The sequence below is a fragment of the Pongo abelii genome, chromosome 15 (assembly GCF_028885655.2).
Source record: "Pongo abelii isolate AG06213 chromosome 15, NHGRI_mPonAbe1-v2.0_pri, whole genome shotgun sequence".
NCBI classification, from domain to species: Eukaryota; Metazoa; Chordata; class Mammalia; order Primates; family Hominidae; genus Pongo; species Pongo abelii.
Window position 1 is genome coordinate 7,941,700 of NC_072000.2, and position 18,684 is coordinate 7,960,383.

An 18,684-nucleotide genomic window follows, 5' to 3' on the forward strand; every position below is an offset into this window, starting at 1 on the left:
TCCTCTCCACTCCACTCCAATCCATTCCATTCCATTCCATTCCATTCCATTCCACTCCTTTCCATTCCACTCCACTCCTCCCCAATCCATTCCTCTCCATCGCATTCTATTGCACGCCGTTCCACTCCACTCCACTCCATTCCATTCCATTCCATTCCATAACATTCCATTCCACTTTCATTCTGCTCCGTTCCGGTCCATTCCATTCCGCTCCATTGCATTCCATTCGTTCCTTTCTACAGGATCCCACTCTCTCATGCACAGTGGAGAGCAGTGGCACAATCTCAGCTCTAATTTCATTTCATCATTCCATTCCATTTCATTCCACTCCACTCCTCTCCACTCCAACCCATTCCCTTCCATCCCATCCTATTCCACTCTAGTGCACTCCATTCCACTCCATTCCACTCAATTCCAGTCCAGTCCATTCCACTCCACTCCACTTCACTGCACTCCACTCCATTCCATCCCATTCCATTCCACTCCACTCCACTCCAGTTCACTCCACTCCATTCGGTTTCACTCCATCGCATTCCATTCCATTCCATTCCACATTACTCCACTCGACTGCACTCCACTCAACTCCAATCCATTCCACTCCACTCCATTCCATTCCTTTCCATTCCATTCCATTCCACTCAATCCCACTCCACTCCACTCCACTCCATTCCATTCCATTGCATTCCAATCCATTCCATTCCATTTCTTTCTTTAGACAGGATCTCACTCTTTCACCCATGCTGTAGTGCAGTGGCACAATCTGTGTTCACATTTCATTTCTCCGTTCCATTCCAATCCACTGCATCCCATTCCATTCCACTCCATTCCACTCCATTCCGCTCCACTCCACTCCCCTCCACTACATTCCATTCCATTCCATTCCACTGTATTCCATTCCATTCTTTTCTTTCGACGGAATCTCACTCTGTCACCCAGGCTTTAGAGCAGTGGCACAGTCTCAGCTCACATTTCATTTCACTATTCCATTCCATTCCATTATATTCCGTTCCATTCCATTCCATTCCATTCTATTCCACCCCATGCCATTCCACTCCACTACACTCCAATCCACTGAACTCCACTCCACTCCATTCCATTTCATTCCATTCCACTCCTTTCCACTCCACTCAATTCCATTCCATGCCATTCCAATCCACTCCATTGCTATCCACTCCACTCCACTCCAGTCTTCTCCATTCCATTGCACTCCATCCAATTCTTTTCCTCTCCACTCCACTCCACTCCACTCCATTCCATTCCATTGCATCCCATTCCATTCCACTCCGTTCCATTCCACTCCTTTCATTTAACAGGATCTCACACTGTCCCCCAGGCTGGGTTGCAGTGGCACAATGTCAGCTCAGACTGCATTTCACCATTCCATTTCATTCCACTCTATTCCATGCCATTCCGTAGCATTCCATTCAATTCGACTCCACCCATCTCCACTCCACTTTACTCCGTTCCATTCCCCTCCATTCCACTCCTCTTCACTCCACTCCACTCCACTGCATTCCATTCCATCCCGTTCCATTCCACTCCTCTCCCCTCCCCTGCAATCTACTCCATTCCATTCCTTCCCATTCGATTCCACTCCACTCCACTCCACTCCATTCCATTCAATTCCAAGCCATTCCATTCCATTCCTTTCTTTTGACAGGATCTCACACTGTCACACAGACTGGAGTGCAGTGGCACAAACTCAGCGCACATTTCATTTAACCGTTCTATTCCATTCCACTCCATTCCACTTGACTCCACCCCAGTCCACTCCATTCCATTCAATTCCATCCCATTCTGTTCCACCCCATTCCACTCCACTCCACTCCACTCTACTCCACTCCACTCCATTCTATTCCACTGTATCCCATTCCATTCCACTGCATTCCATTCCACTCCACTCGACTCCATTCCATTCTATTCCACTGCATCCCATTCCATTCCATTCCATTCCATTCCATTCCATTCCACTACACTCCACTGCACTCCATTCCATTCCATTCCATTGCATTCCATTCCATTCCACTACATTCCATTGCATTCCACTCCATTCCATTCCATTCCTTTCTTTCGACAGGTTCTCTCTCTGTTAGCCTGGCAGGAGTGCAGTGGCATAATCTCAGCTCACATTTCATTTTACCATTCTATTGCATTCCATTCCATTCTATTCCATTCCATTGTATTCCACTCCACCCTCACTCCACTCCTTTCCACTCCATCCCATTCTTCCCCACTCCATTCTATTCTTTCCTTCGACATGATCTCATTCTGTGTCAGATGCTGGAGTGTAGTGGCACAATATCAGCTCACATTTCATTACACCATTCCATTGCATTCTATTGAATTCCACTCCAATGCACTCCACTCCACTCCACACAAGTCCATTCCATTCCATTTCACTCCTTTCCACTCCACTCCACTCCCCTCCACTCCATTCCATTGCACTCCATCCCATCCCATTCCATTCCACTCCACTGCAATCCTCTCCACTCCACTCCATTTCACTCCAATCTATTCCATTACTTTGCATTCCATTTCACTTCAATCCATTCCATTCTTTTGTTTCGACAGGAACTCACTCTGTCATCCAGGCTGGAGGGCAGTGGCACAATCACAGTTCACATTTCATTTCACCATTCTATTTCATTCGATTCCTTTCCATTCCATTCCATTCCATTCCATTACACTCCACTCTACTCCACTCCTCTCGACTCCATTCCACACCACTCTACTCCACTCCACTCCTTTCCATTCCATTCCATTCCACCCCATTCCATTCCATTCATTTCTGTAGACAGGATCTCACTCTGTCGCCCAGGCTGGAGTGCAGTGGCAGAATCTCATTTCACATTTCATTTCAGCATTCCATTCCATTCAAAACAATTTCATACCATTCCATTCCATTCCACTCCACTCCACTGCCCTCCACTCCATTCCATTCCATCCCTTTCCATTCTACTCCATGCCACTCAACTCCTTTCCACTCCACTCCTCTGCACTCCACTCCACCCCACTCCAATCCACTCCATTCCATTCCATTCCATTGCACTCAATTTCGCTCCATTCCTTTCTTTCAACAGGATCTCACTCTGTCACCCATGCTGGAGTGTAGTGGCACAATCTCAGCTCACATTTCATTTCACCATTGCATTTCACTCCATTCCATTTCATGCCATTCCAGAGCATTCCATTCAATTCGACTCCACCCATCTCCACTCCACTCTACTCCATTCCATTCCCCTCCATTCCACTCCTCTTCACTCCACTCCACTCCACTGCATTCCATTCCATCCCGTTCCATTCCACTCTATTCCACTCCACTCCACTCCTCTCAACTCAATTCCACTACACTCCACTCCATTCAATTCCATTCCATTACCCTCAATTTCATTCCATTATTTTCTTTCGACATGATCTCACTCTGTCACCCAGGCTGGAGTGCAGTGGCATAATCTGAGCTCACATTTAATTTCTCCATTCCATTCCATTCCTCTCCACTCCAGTCCACTGCAGTCCTCTACACCACACTCCATTCCACTCCTCTGCATTCCCCTGCACTCCACTCCATTCCATTCCTTCCCATTCCATTCCTCTCCACTCCACTCCGTTCCATTCTATTCCACGCCATTCCATTCCATTCCTTTCTTTTGACAGGATCTCACACTGTCACACAGACCGGAGTGCAGTGGCACAAACTCAGCTCACATTTCATTTAACCGTTGTATTCCATTCCACTCCATTCCACTCGACTCCAACCAGTCCACACCAGTCCATTCAATCCATCCCATTCTATTCCACCCCATTCCACTTCACTCCACTCCACTCTACTCCACTCCACTCCATTCTATTCCACTGCATCCCATTCCATTCCACTTCATTCCATTCCACTCCACTCCACTTCACTCCATTCCATTCTATTCCACTGCATCCCATTCCATTCCACTCCATTCCATTCCACTCCACTCCACTCCATGCCATTCCATTCCATTCCATTCTATTCCATTCCATTTCATTCCATTCCACTCCATTCCATTCCATTCCTTTCTTTTGACAGGATCTCACACTGTTAGCCTGGCAGGAGTGCAGTGGCATAATCTCAGCTCACATTTCATTTTACCATTCTATTGCATTCCATTCCATTCTATTCCATTCCATTCCACTCCACTCCACTCCACTCCACTCCATTCCACTCCATGCCATTCTACCCGATTCCATTCCATTCTTTCTTTCGACATGATCTCACTCTGTGACACAGGCTGGAGTGCAGTGGCAGAATATCAGCTCACATTTCATTTCACCATTCCATTCCATTCCACTGAATTCCACTCCAATGCACTCCACTCCACTCCACACCAGTCCATTCCATTCCATTCTACTCCATTGCACTCCACTCTAATCCCCTCTACTCCATTCCATTGCACTCCATCCCATTCCATTCCACTCCACTCCACTCCTCTCCCCTCCACTCTATTCCACTCCAATAAATTCCGTTCCATTCCATTCCATTCCTCTTCATTTCATTCCATTCTGTTGTTTCGACAGGAATTCACTCTGTCATCCAGGCTGGAGTTCACTGGCACAATCACAGTTCACATTTCATTTCACCATTCCATTCCATTCAATTCCATTCCATTCCATTCCATTCCATTCGATTCCATTACAATCCAGTCGACTCCACTCCACTCCACTCCCTTCCAGTCCACTCCACTCCACTCCATTCCATTGCATTCCATTTCACCCCTTTGCATTCCATTCATTTCTTTTGACAGGATCTCACTCTGTCACCCAGGCTGACGTGCAGTGGCAGAATCTCATTTCACAATTCATTTCAGCATTCTGTTCCATTCCATGCAATTGCATACCATTCCATTCCATGCAATTCCATACCATTCCATTCCATGCCATTCCATTCCACTCCACTCCACTGCACTCCACTTCATTCCATTCCATCCCTTTCCATTCCACTCCATGCCACTCCACTCCTCTCCACTCCACTCCACTGCACTCCACTCCACCCCACTCCAATCATCTCCCTTCGATTCCATTCCATTCCACTCAGTTTCACTCCATTCCTTTCTTTCAACAGATCTCACTCTGTCACCCATGCTGAAGTGTTGTGGCAGAATCTCAGCTCACATTTCATTTCACCATTGCATTTCATTCCATTCCATTCCATTTCATTCCTTGCCACTCCACTCCACTCCACTCTACTCTTAACCAATCTACTCCAATCCAATCCATTCCATTTCATTGCACTCCTTTCCATTCCATTCCATTCCACTCCATTCTACTGCACTTTCCTAGACTCCACTCAACTTCATTCCATCCCATTCCATTCCACTCCAATCTGCTCCACTCGACTCCACTCCACCCCACTCCACTCCACTTAAGTCCATTCCAAACTCTCTCTTCCACTCCTTTCCACTCCACTCCACTCCTCTCAATTCCATTCCACTCCATTCCATTCCATTCCACTCACTTCCACTCCACTTCACTACACTGCACTCCATTCCATTCCACTCCATCTCATTCCATTCCACTCCTCTCCATTCCACCCCATTGGATTCCACTCAAATCAATTCAACTCCACTCCACTCCATTCCATTCCATTCCACTACATGCCATTTCATTCCACTCCATTCCAGTCCACAGCACTCCATTTCACTCTACTCCATTCCATTCCCTTTCTCTGCCTTCCATTCCATTCCTTTCTTTCGACAGTATCTCACTCTGGCACCCAGGTTGGAGTGCAGTGGCACAATGTCAGCTCACATTTCATTTCACCATTCCAGTCCATTGCATTCCATTCCATTCCGTTCCATTGCACTCCATTGCATTCCATTCCATTCCATTTAATTCCGTCCGACTCCATTGCAGTCCACTTCCCTCCACACCACTCTACTCAATTCCATTCCATCCCATTCTATTCCAATCCACTCCAGTCCACTCCACTCCAGTCCACTGCAATCCATTATAGTCCATTCCATTCCGTTACACTCCATTGCACTCCATTCCTTTCTTTTGACAGGATCACACTCTGTCACCGTGGCTGGAGTGCTGTGGCACAATCTGAGCTCACATTTCATTTCACCATTGCTTTCCATTGCATTCCATTCCATTCCATTTCTTTCCACTCCACTCCAATCGATTCCATTGCATTCCACTCCACTCCATTCCTCTCCAGTACACTACATTCCATTCCATTCCATCTCTTTCCATTCCACTCCATTCCACTCCACTCCTCTCAATTCCATTCCATTCCATTCCATTCCATTTTACTCCATTCCATTCCATACCTTTCTTTCGAAAGGGTCTCACTTTGTCACATATGCTGAAGTGCAGTGACAAAATCTGCACTCACATTTCATTTCACCATTTCATTCCATTCCATTCTATTCCATTCCATCCCATTCCACTCCTGTGCACTCCACTGAACTCTTCTCCACTACATTCCATTCCATTCCACTCCACTCCACTCCACTCCACTAAACTCCACTCCATCCCATTGCATTCCACTCCATTCCACTCCACTGCGCTCCAAATCACTCCACCCAACTCCAGTCCATTCCATTCCATTGCTTTCCATTCCATTCCATTCCATTGCACTCCATTCCCTTCCATTCCTGTCTTTTGACAGGTTCTCACTCTGACACCCAGGCTGGAGTGCAGTGAAACAATCTCACCTCACATTTCATTTTACCATTCCATTCCATTTCATTCCATTCCATTCCACTCTACTCCACTCCACTCCACATCATACCACTCCTTTCCATTTCACTCCATTCAATTTCATCTCAATCCTTTCCACTCCACTCCACTCCACAGCACACCACTCCATTCCGTTGGAATCCATTCCACTCCACTCCAGTCCACAGCACACCACTCCATTGCATTCCAGTCCATTCCACTGCACTCCAATCCATTCCATTAAATTCCACCCCATTCAATTCCACTCCATTCCACTCCACTCCACTCCATTCCTCTCCATTCCTTTCCATTCCACTCCATCCCTTTCCAATCCAATCCATTACACTCCACTCCACAGCTCTTCCCTCCAAACCACTCCACTCCATGCCATTCCGTTCCATTGCATTCCGTTCCATTCCATTCCAATCCATTCCATTCCATTCAACTCCACTGCACTCGACTCCATTTCACTGCACTCCATTCCATTCCATCTCGTTCCATTCCATTCCATTCCATTCCATTCCATTCCATTCCATTCCATTCCACTCCATTGCACTCCATTCCACTCCACTCCACTCCATTGCACTCCACTGCGTTCCATTCCATCCCTATCCATTCCACTCCACTCCACTCCACTCCAGTCTATTCTATTCCACTCCATACCATTTCTTTCCACTCCATTCCCCTCCCCTCCACTGTATTCCACTCCACTCCACTCTACTCCACTCCACTCCATTCAATTCCATCCCATTCCACTCCACTCAATTCTACTCCACTCCACTCCACTCCACACCACTCCACTCCACAGCATTCCATCCATCCCATTTCATTCCACTCCATTCCACTCCACTCCACTCCCTTCCTTTCCATTCCATTCCACTCCATTCCATTCCATTCGTTTCTTTTGAAAGGCTCTAACTCTGTCACCCAGACTGGAGTGCAGTGCCAAAAACTCAGTTTACATATCATTTCACCATTCCATTCCATTCCTCTCTATTCCTTTCCATTCCATTCCTTTGCATTCCATTTCATTGCATTCCACTCCACTCCAACCCACTCCATTTCCTTACATCCCATTCAATTCCACTTTATTACACTCCAGTCTACTCCACTCTACACCACTCCACTCTATTCCATTCCACTCCATTCCACTCAACTCCACTCCATTCCATTCCACTCCATCAAATTCCATTTCACTCCACTCCACTCTATTTCACTCCACTCCACTCCATTCCATTGCATTCCATTCCATTCGACTCCATTCCTTTCCATTTCTTTCCTTCGAAATTATGTCACTCATTGACCCAGGTTGGATTGCAGTGGCACAATCGCAGCCCACATTTCATTCCAACATTCCATTCCATTCCATTTAATACTTCTCTACTCCTTTCCACTCCATGTCATTCTATTCCATTCCATTCCAGTCCACTCCATTCCAATCCAGCTCACTCCACTCCACTCCTTCCCATTCTATCCCATTGTGTTCCTGTCCATTCCACTCTGCTCCGTTACACTCTACTCCACTCTGCTTCACTCCATTCCATGGCATTCCATTCTTTTCACTGCATTCCATTCAGCTCCACCCCACTCCCCTCCACTCCACTACACTCCTCTCCACTCCACTCCACTCCACTCCATTCCTTTCCATTCCATTCCATTCCATTCCATTCCATTCCATTCCATTCCATTCCGTTCCATTCCGTTCCTTTCCATTCCATTCCATTCCATTCCTTTCCATTCCCTTCCACTCCTTTCTTTTGACAGCATCTCTGACTGTCACACAGGCTGGAGTGCAGTGGCACTATCCCTTCTCAAATTTTATTTCTCCATTTCATTCCATTCCATTGCAATCTATTCCATTCTATTCCAGTCCATTCCATTCGACTCCACTGCACTCCACTCCAATCCATTCGATTCCATTCCTTACTACTCCATTCCATTCCATTCCAATCCATTCCACTGCACTCAACTCCACTCCAGTCCACTCCATTTATTACATTCCATTCCATTCCACTCCATTGCATTCCACTCGACTCCACTCCCCTTCACTCGACTCCACTCCCCTCTACTCCACTCCACTCCACTCTATTCGTTGCCATTCTTTTCCATTCCACTACATTTCATGGTTTTCCTTTTTTTTGACATGTTCTTACTCTATCACAAAAGCTGGAATGCAGTGGCACAATCTCAGGTCACATTTCATTTCACCATTTATTCCTTTCAATTCCTTTCCATTCCATTCCATTCCACTCCATTCCATTCCATTCCACTCCACTCCATTCCATTCCATTTTGTCCCATTCCTTTCCACTCCAGTCCACTCCACTCCACACCATTCCGATCTCTTCCATTCCATCCCATTGCATTCCACTCCATTTCACTCCACTCCACTCCTCTGCATTCCATTCCATTGCATCAAATTCCTTTCCACTCCACTGCACCTCACCTCACTCCACTTCACTCTGCCACACTCCATTGCATTGCATTCCTTTCCATTCCACTCCATTACAGTCCTTTCCTTTCCTTCGACAGGATGTCACTGTGTCAACCAGGCTGTAGTGTAGTGGTACAATCTCTGCTCATATTTCATTTCACTACTTAATTCCATTCCATTCTATTCCATTCTATTCCATTTTCTTCCAATCCATTCCATTCCTCATCATTACATTCCATTACATTCCAGTGCATTCCACTCCATTCCACTCCACTCCAATCTGCTTCGTTCCATTGCATTCCATCCCCTGCCATTCAACTCCATTTCACTCCTCTCCACTCCATTCCATTCCATTCCATTCCATTCCATTCCATTCCATTCCAATCCACCCCTTTCTTTCGACAGCATCCCTCTCTGTCACACAGGCTGGAGTGCAGTGGTACAATCTCTGCTCACATTTCATTTCTCCATTCCATTCCATTTCATTCTACTGCAGTGCACTCCTCTACACTCCACTCCACTGCATTCCATTCCATTCCATTCCGCCCACTCCACTCCAGTCTACTGCCCCTCATTCCATTAAATCCCATTCCATTCCACTCCATTCAACTCCACTACACTTCATTCCATTCCATTCCTTCCCATTCCATTCCATTCCATTCCACTCCACTCGACTCGACTTGACTACACTACACTACAATACACTACACTACACTGCATTCATTTCCATTCTATTCCATTTCACTCTATTCAATTGCATTCCTTTCTTTTGACAGGATCTCACTCTGTCACACAGGCTGGAGTTCAGTGGCACAATCTCAGCTCACATTTCATTTCACCATTCCATTCCATTTCATTTCATTCCATACCATTCCACTCCACTCCACTCCACTCCACTAAATTCCATTCAATTCCACTCCACTCCACTCCACTACACTCCATTCCACTCTTCTCCATTCCATCCCATTTCTTTCCATTCCATTCCATTCCATTCCATTCCATTCCATTCCATTCCATTCCATTCCACACCTTTCCATTCCATTCCAATACACTCCTTTCTTTGGACAGCATCCCACTCTGTCACACAGGCTGGAGTGCTGTGGCACAATCTCTGCTCACACTTCTTTTCTCCATTCCATTCCATTCCGTTCCATTTCACTGCAGTGCACTCCACTCCACTCCACTCCACTCCAGTGCATTCCATTCCATTACATTCGGCCCACCCCACTCCAGTCCACTGCCCCGCATTCCATTCCACTCTACTGTACTCCACTCCACTCCATTCCATTTCATACCATTTTTTCCGCTCCATTGCACTCCACTCCACTGCATTCCACTCCACTTCATTCCATTCCATCCAATTCCTTTCCACTCCATTCAACTCCACTCCACTACAGTCCTAACCATTCCATTCCATCCCTTTCCGTTCCACTCTATTCCACTGCAACACACACCACTCCACCACACTGCACTCCATTCCATTCCATTCCACTCCATTCCATTACTTTTCTATCTTTCGACAGGATTAACTGTGTCACATAGGCTAGAATGCAGTGTCACAATCACAGATCACTTTTCATTTCCCCATTCCATTCCATTTCACTCCACTACACTACACTACACTCCAATCTCTTCCATTCCATTCCGTTCCTCTCCACTCCACTCCACTCCATTTCATTCCGTTCCATACCTTCCTTTTGACAGTCTCTTACTCTGTCACCCAAGCTGTAGTGCAGTGGCAAAATCACAGCACACATTTCATTTTACCTTTGCATTCCATTCCATTCCATAACATTTCATTCCATTCCATGTCACTCCATTCCATTCCATTCCACTCCACTCCACTTCACTCCATCCCATTGAATCCCATTCGATTCCACTCAATTCCACTCCACTCCACTCCACTCCATTCCATTACATCCCATTGCATTCCACTCCATTCCAATCCACTCCACTCCACACCACTCCACACCACTCCATTCCATGCCATTACATCCCACTCCATTCCGACCCACTCCACCCCAATCCAATCCTCTCCATCCCATTCCATTCCATTCTAATCCATTCCACTCCATTCCATTCCATTCCATTCCAATACATTCCACTACCTTCCATTCCATTCCTTGTTTTCAACAGGTCCTCACTCCATCACCTGGGCTGCACTGCAGTGGCAAAATCTCAGCTCACATTAATTTCACCATTCCATTCCACTGCAATCGTTTCCATTTTGTTCCATTCCATACCATTCCAGACCATTCCATTCCACTCCACTCCATTAATCTCCACTCCATTCCAATCCACTCCACTCCATTGCATTCAATCCCGTCCCATCCCATTCCACTCCACTTCTCTCCACTCCACTCCATTCCATTCTTTCCCATTCCATTCCATTCCTCTGAATTCCATTGCATTCCTTTCTTTCGACCTGATCTCACTCTGTCACCAAGGCTGGATTGCAGTGGCACAATATCAGCTCACGTTTCATTCCACCTTTCCTTTCCATTCCATTCCATTCAATTATATCCACTCCACCACACTCCAATCCACTGCATGCCATTCCTTTCCATTCAATTCCATTCCACTCCACTTTAGTCCACTTCACTACAGTCCACTCCACTCCACTCCATTCCATCCCTTTCCATTTCAATCCATTCCTCTCCCCTCCACTCAACTCCACTAAAGTACATTCCATTCCGTTTCATCCCATTCCATAGCACTCCATTCCACTACACTCCATTCCAATCCACTCCACTCCACTCCTCTCCATTCCATTTCATTCCATAACATTCCATTCCATTCCATTCCATTCCTTTCTTTCACGGGATCCTTCTGTCACCCAGGCTGGAGTGCAGTGACACAATATCAGCTAACGTTTCATTTAACTATTCCATTCGATTCCATTCCATTCCATTCCATTCAATACATTCCATTCCATTCCACTCCCCTCCAATCCATTCCATTCCATTCCATTCCATTCCATTCCATTCCATTCCATTAAACTCCACTCCTCTCCACTCAACTCCACTCCAGTCTATTCTACTCCATTCCTTTCCATTCCATTGCACTGCATTCCACTCCACTAAACTCCACTCCACTCCATCCCATTCCATCCCATTCCATTCCACTCCAATCCCCACCAATCCACTCCACTCCTTTCCACTCCATTCCACTGCATCACATTCTATCCCATTCTGTTCCACTGCATTCTACTCCACACGACTTCATTCCACTCCATGCCACTCCATTCCATTCCACTCTACTCCTCTCCACTCCATAGCATTCCATTCCATTCCATTTCACTGCATTCCATTCCATTCCTTATTTTCGACAGGATCTCCCTCTGTATCCCTGGCTGGATTGCATTGGCAAAATCTCAGTTGACATTTCATTTCACCATTCCATTCCATTGCATTCCATTCCATTCCATTGCATTCCATTCCATTCCATTCCAATCCATTCCATTCCACTCCACTCCACTCCACATCATTCCATTCCATTCATCTCCTTGCCATACCAGTCCACTCCATTCCACTCCATTCCACTCTACTCCACTCCATTCAATTCCATTCCATTCCATTCCTCCCCATTCCTTTCAATTCCTTTCTTTTGACAGGATCTCACTCTCTCACCCAGGCTGGAATGCAGTGGCAAAATCTCAGCTCCTGTTTCACTTCTCCATTACATTCGATGCCATTCCTTTCCATACATTGCATTCCATTCCATTCCACTCCACTTCACTCCATTGAAATCCATCCGATTCCATTCCACTCCATTCCACTCCACTCCAATCCACTCCACTCCACTGTACTGTATTCAGTTCCATTCCATCCCATTTCATTCCACTCCTTTCAACTCTTCTGCACTTAACTCCACTGCATTCCAATCCACTCCACTCCACTCCATTCAATTCCATTCCATTCCATTACATTTGACTCCATTCCCTTCCATACGACTCCATTCCCTTCCATACTTATCTATTGACGGAGTCACACCCTGTCACACCGGCTGTCGTGCAGTGGCACAATATCAGCTCTCATTTCATTTCATGATTCCATTCCCTTCCATTCCATTCCAATCCTCTCCACTCCACTCCATTCCATTCCATCCAATTCCATTCCACTCCATTCCACTCCACTCCACTCCTTTCCATAGCATTCCATCCCCTTCCATTCCATTCCACTCCACTCCACTCCATTCCAGTCCACTCCACTCCACTGCATTCAATTGTATTCCATTCCATTCCAATCCATTCCTATCTTTCGTCAGGATCTCACTGTGTCACATCAGCTGGAGTGCAGTGGCACAATCTCAGTTCACTTATCATTTCACTATTCCATTCCATTCCATTCCAATCCGTTTCACTCCACCCCACTCCACTCCATTCTACTCCATTGTATTCCATTCCACTCCACTCCACTCAACCCCACTCCACTCAACTCCAATCCCCTCCATTCCATCCCATTCCATTCCATTCCATTCCATTCACACCACTCTACTTCACTGCAATCCACTCCACTCCTCTCCACTCCATTCCATTCTATTATATCACATTGCATTCAACTCCATTCCACTCCACCCTACTCCACTCCAATCCACTGCACTCAACTCCCCTACGCTCCATTTAATTCCATTCAATTTCATTCCACCCCACTGTATTCCATTCCTTTCTTTCGACAGGATCTCTCTCTTTCATCCAGGCTGGAGTGCAGTGGCACAATCTCAGCTCACATTGAATATAACCATAGCCTTATGTTGTGTTTCATTCCATTCCTTTCCATTCCACTCCATTCCATTCCATTCCATTCCATTTCATTCCATTCCATTTCATTCCATTCCACTCCACTCCTCTGCATTCCTCCCCTCTCCACTTAATTTCATTTCATTGCATTCCATTAAACTCCATTCCACTCCACTCCACTCCAGTCCACTCCGTTCCATTCAATCCCATTCAATTCCAGTCAAATCCAGTCCACTCTACTCCACTCCACTCCTCTGCATTCCATTCCACTCCATTGCATTCTATTGCAGTCCATTCCACTCCGCTCCACTCCATTCCACTCCACGCCACTCCAATCCACAGCACTCCACTCCACTCCACTCCATTCAATTCCATTCCATTCCACTTTATTCCATTCCATTCCGTTCCTTTCTTTTGAGAGGTTCTCACTCTATCACCCAGGCTGGAGTGCAGTGGCACAAAATCAACTCATGTTTCATTTCACCACTCCATTCTTTTTTATTCCATTCCATAACATTCCTTTCTATTAGACTCCACTCCATTCCATTCCATTTCATTCCATTCCATTCCACTCCACTCCACTACATTCAATTCCATCCCATTCCATTCCATTCCATTCCATTCCATTCCACTCCATTCCCCTCCACTCCACTCCATCCCATTCCATCCTATTCCATTCCAATCCAATCCACTCCACTCCGCTCAACTCTTCTCCAATCCACTCCACTCCACTCCATCCCATTGCATTCCACTCCTTTCTACTCCACTCGATTCCACTGAACTCTATTCCATTCTATCCCATCCCATTCCACTCCATTCCACTCCATTCCACTCCACTCCTCTACAATCCATTGCATTCCATTCCATTCCTTGTTTTCCAAAGGATTTCAGTCTGTGACCGAGGCTGGAGTGCAGTGGCACAATATCAGCTCACATTTCATTTCAACATTCCATTCCATTGCATTCCAATCGATTCCACTCCATTGTATTCCATTCCATTCCATGCCATTCCATTACATTCCGTTTCATTCCACTCCACTCCAATCGACTCCTCTCCACTCCATTCCATTCCAGTACATTCCATTCCACTCCACTCCACTTCACTTCTCTCCGTTTCCTTCCGTCCCATTGCATTCCACTCCATTCAACTCCCCTCCACTCCAGTCCAATCCACTGCATTCCATTCAATTCCATTGCATCCCATTCCATTCCACCCAACTCCACTCCACTCTACTCCACTCTACTGCACTCCACTGCCTTCCTTTCCATTCCATTCTATTCAATTGCATCCCATTCCATTCCACTCCATTCAACTCCACACTCCACTCTACTCCACTCCCCTCCACTCCACTCTACTGCACACCACTGCATTCCTTTCCATTCCATTCCATTCCTTTCCATTCCATTCCATTCCATTCCACTCCATTCCATTCCATTACTTTCTTTTGACAGGATCTCACTTTGTAACCCAGGCTGGAGTGCAGTGGCTCAATCTCAGTTCACATTTTATTTTATTTTCCATTCCATTCCGTTCCATTCCGTTCCGTTCCATTGCATTCCATTCCATTCCATTCCATTCTTTTAATTCGATTCCCTTCCACTCCACTCCACCACATTCCACTCCATTCCTTTCTATTCCACTCACATACAGTCCATTCCACTCCACTCCACTCCTCTCCATACCATTCAATTCCATTCTATTACATTCCATTCCACTCCCCTCCACTCCTGTTGATCCCATTCCATCCCATTCCATTTAACTGCATTCCACTCCACTCCACTCCACTCTACTCATCTCCACTCCACTCCATTGCATTCCATTCCATTCCATTCCATCCCATTCCATTCTAGCCATTCCACTCCACTCTACTTCACTCCACTGCAATCCACCCCAATCCATTCCATCCCACTCCAACCATTCCATTCCTTTCTTTCGACAGGATCTCACTCAGTCACCCAGGCTGGAGTGCAGTGGCTCTATCTCAAAACACATTTCATTTCACCATTTCATTCCATTCCATTCCATCCCATTTCATTCCATTCCATTCCATTCCATTTCATCCCATTCCATTCCATTCCATTTCATCCCATTCCATTCCATTCCATTCCATTCCATTCCATTCCATTCCATCCCATTCCATCCCATTCCATTCCATTCCATCCCATTTCATCCCATTCCATTCCATTCCATTCCATTTCATTCCATTCCATTCCATTCCATTCCATTCCATTTCATTCCATTCCATTCCATTCCATTCCATTCCATTCCATTCCATTCCATTCCAATGCATTCCATTGCATTCCATTCCATTCCAATTCATTCCATTCCATTCCACTCCACTCCCTTCCACTCCACTAAACTCCATTCCATTCCATTCCATTGAATTCCATTGCATTCCTTTCGAGTCCATTCCATCGCACTCCACTCCACTGTGCTCAACTTGACTCCACTCCATTCAATTCCATTCTTTTCCATTCCACTCCTTTCCATTGTTTTCCTTTCTGTTGACAGGATCTCACTCTGTCATACAGGCTGGAGTGCAGTGGCACAGTCACAGATCACATTTCATTTCACCATTCCAATCCATCCCATTCCATTCCATTCCTTTCGATTCCATTCCATTCTTTTCCATTTCATTCCATTCCATTCCATTCCATTCCATTCCACTCCATTCCATTCCATTCCATTCCACTCCATTCCATTCCATTCCATTCCACTCCATTCTGTTCCATTCCATTCCATTCCATTCCACTCCATTCCATTCCATTCCACTCCATTCCATTCCATTCCATTCCACTCCATTCCACTCTGGTCCACTCCACTCCACACCACTCCGCTCTATTCCATTCAATCCCATTGCATTCCACTCCATTCTAAATCACTCCACTCGATCCCATTCCATCCCTTTCCTTTCCACTGTATTCCACTCCTCTCCACTCTGCTCAATCCCATTCCATCCTATTCTATTCCACTGCATTCCACTCCACTCAATGCCACGTCACTCCATTCCAGTCCATTCTATCCGATTCCATTCTAGCCTTTCCACTCCACTCAACTCTACTCCACTCCACTCTGTTCCATTCCATTCCACTCTATCCCTTCCATTTCTTTCTTTTCACAGGATCTCACGCTTTCACCCAGGCTGGAGTTCAGTGGCACAATCTCAAATCATTTCATTTCACAATTCCATTCCGTTGCATACCATTCCATTCCATTCCATTCGAATCGATTAAATTCCATTCCACTCCACACCACTCCACTCCACCCCTCTCTATTCCTTTACATTCCACTCCAAACTATTCCACTCCACTCCATTGCACTCCCTACCACTCCACTGCAGACCACTCTATTCCATTCCATTCCACCTCATTCCATTGCTTTACTTTCTTTTGACAGGGTCTCACTCTGTCTCACAGGCTGGAGTGCAGTGGCACAAGCTCAGGTCAAATTTCATTTCACCATTGCATTCCATTCCATTCCATTCCATTCCATTCCATTCAATTCCATTCCATTCCATTCCACTGACCTCCACTCCACTCCATTCCATTCCATTCCATCCCATTCCATTCCACTCAAATCCACTCCAGGCCACTCCACTCCACACCACTCCACTTTATTCCATTCCATCCCATTGCATTCCATCAGATTCCAACACACTCTTCTCCACTTCACTCCACTCCACTCGACTCCACTCGATCCCATTCCATCCCATTCCATCCCATTCCATTCCACTGTATTCCACTCCATTCTACTCTTCTCAAATCCACTCCACTCCATTCCATTCTATTCCATTTCACTCCTTCCATTGCATTCCTTTCTTTCGGCAGTATCTCATGCTTTCTCCCAGGCTGGCATGCAGTGGCACAATCTCAGCTCACATTTCATTTCACCATTCCATTCCTTTGCATTCTATTCCATTCCATTTCATTCCATCACATTCCATTCCATTCCTTTCCATTCTATTCCCTTCCATTCCATTCCATTTCAATCCATTCCATTCCATTACATTTCAATTCATTCCATTCCATTCTATTTCAATTCATTCCATTCCATTTTACTCCACTCCACTCCACTAGACTCTACTCCACTGCATTCCATTCCATTCCATCCCATGCCATTCCACTCCACTCCATTCCACTACACTACTCTTCTCTCCACTCCAATCCATTCCATTTCATTCCATTTCTTCCCATTCCATTCCATTCTTTTCTTATGACAGTATATCACTCTGTCACCCAGGCCGGAATGCCGTGGCACAGTCTCAGCTCACATTTCATGTCACCATTCCATTCCATTCCATTCCATTATATAGCATTTCTTTCCCTTCCCTTCCACTCCATTCCACACCACTCCACTCCATTCCATTCCATTCCATTATACTCCATTCCACTCCACTCCCCTCCACTACTCTCCACTGCATGCCACTCCACTCCATTCCACTCCACTCCACTCCACTCCACTCCATTCCACTCCATTCCACTCCACTCCATTCCATTCCATTCCATTCCATTCCATTGCATCCCACTCCAATCCACTCCACTCGACTCTAATCCACTCCATTCAATTCCTTTCCTTTCCATTCTACTCCATTGCATTGCTTTCCTTTCGTTCAACAGGATCTCACTCTGTCACACAGGCTGGAGTGCAGTGGCACAATCTCAGCTCACATTTCATTTCACCTTTCCATTCCATTCCATTCCATAACATTTCATTCCATTCTACATCACTCCATTCCATTCCATTCCATTCCATTCCATTCCATTCCATTCCACTCAACTTCACTCCATCCCATTGAATCCCATTTGGTTCCACTCAATTCCACTCC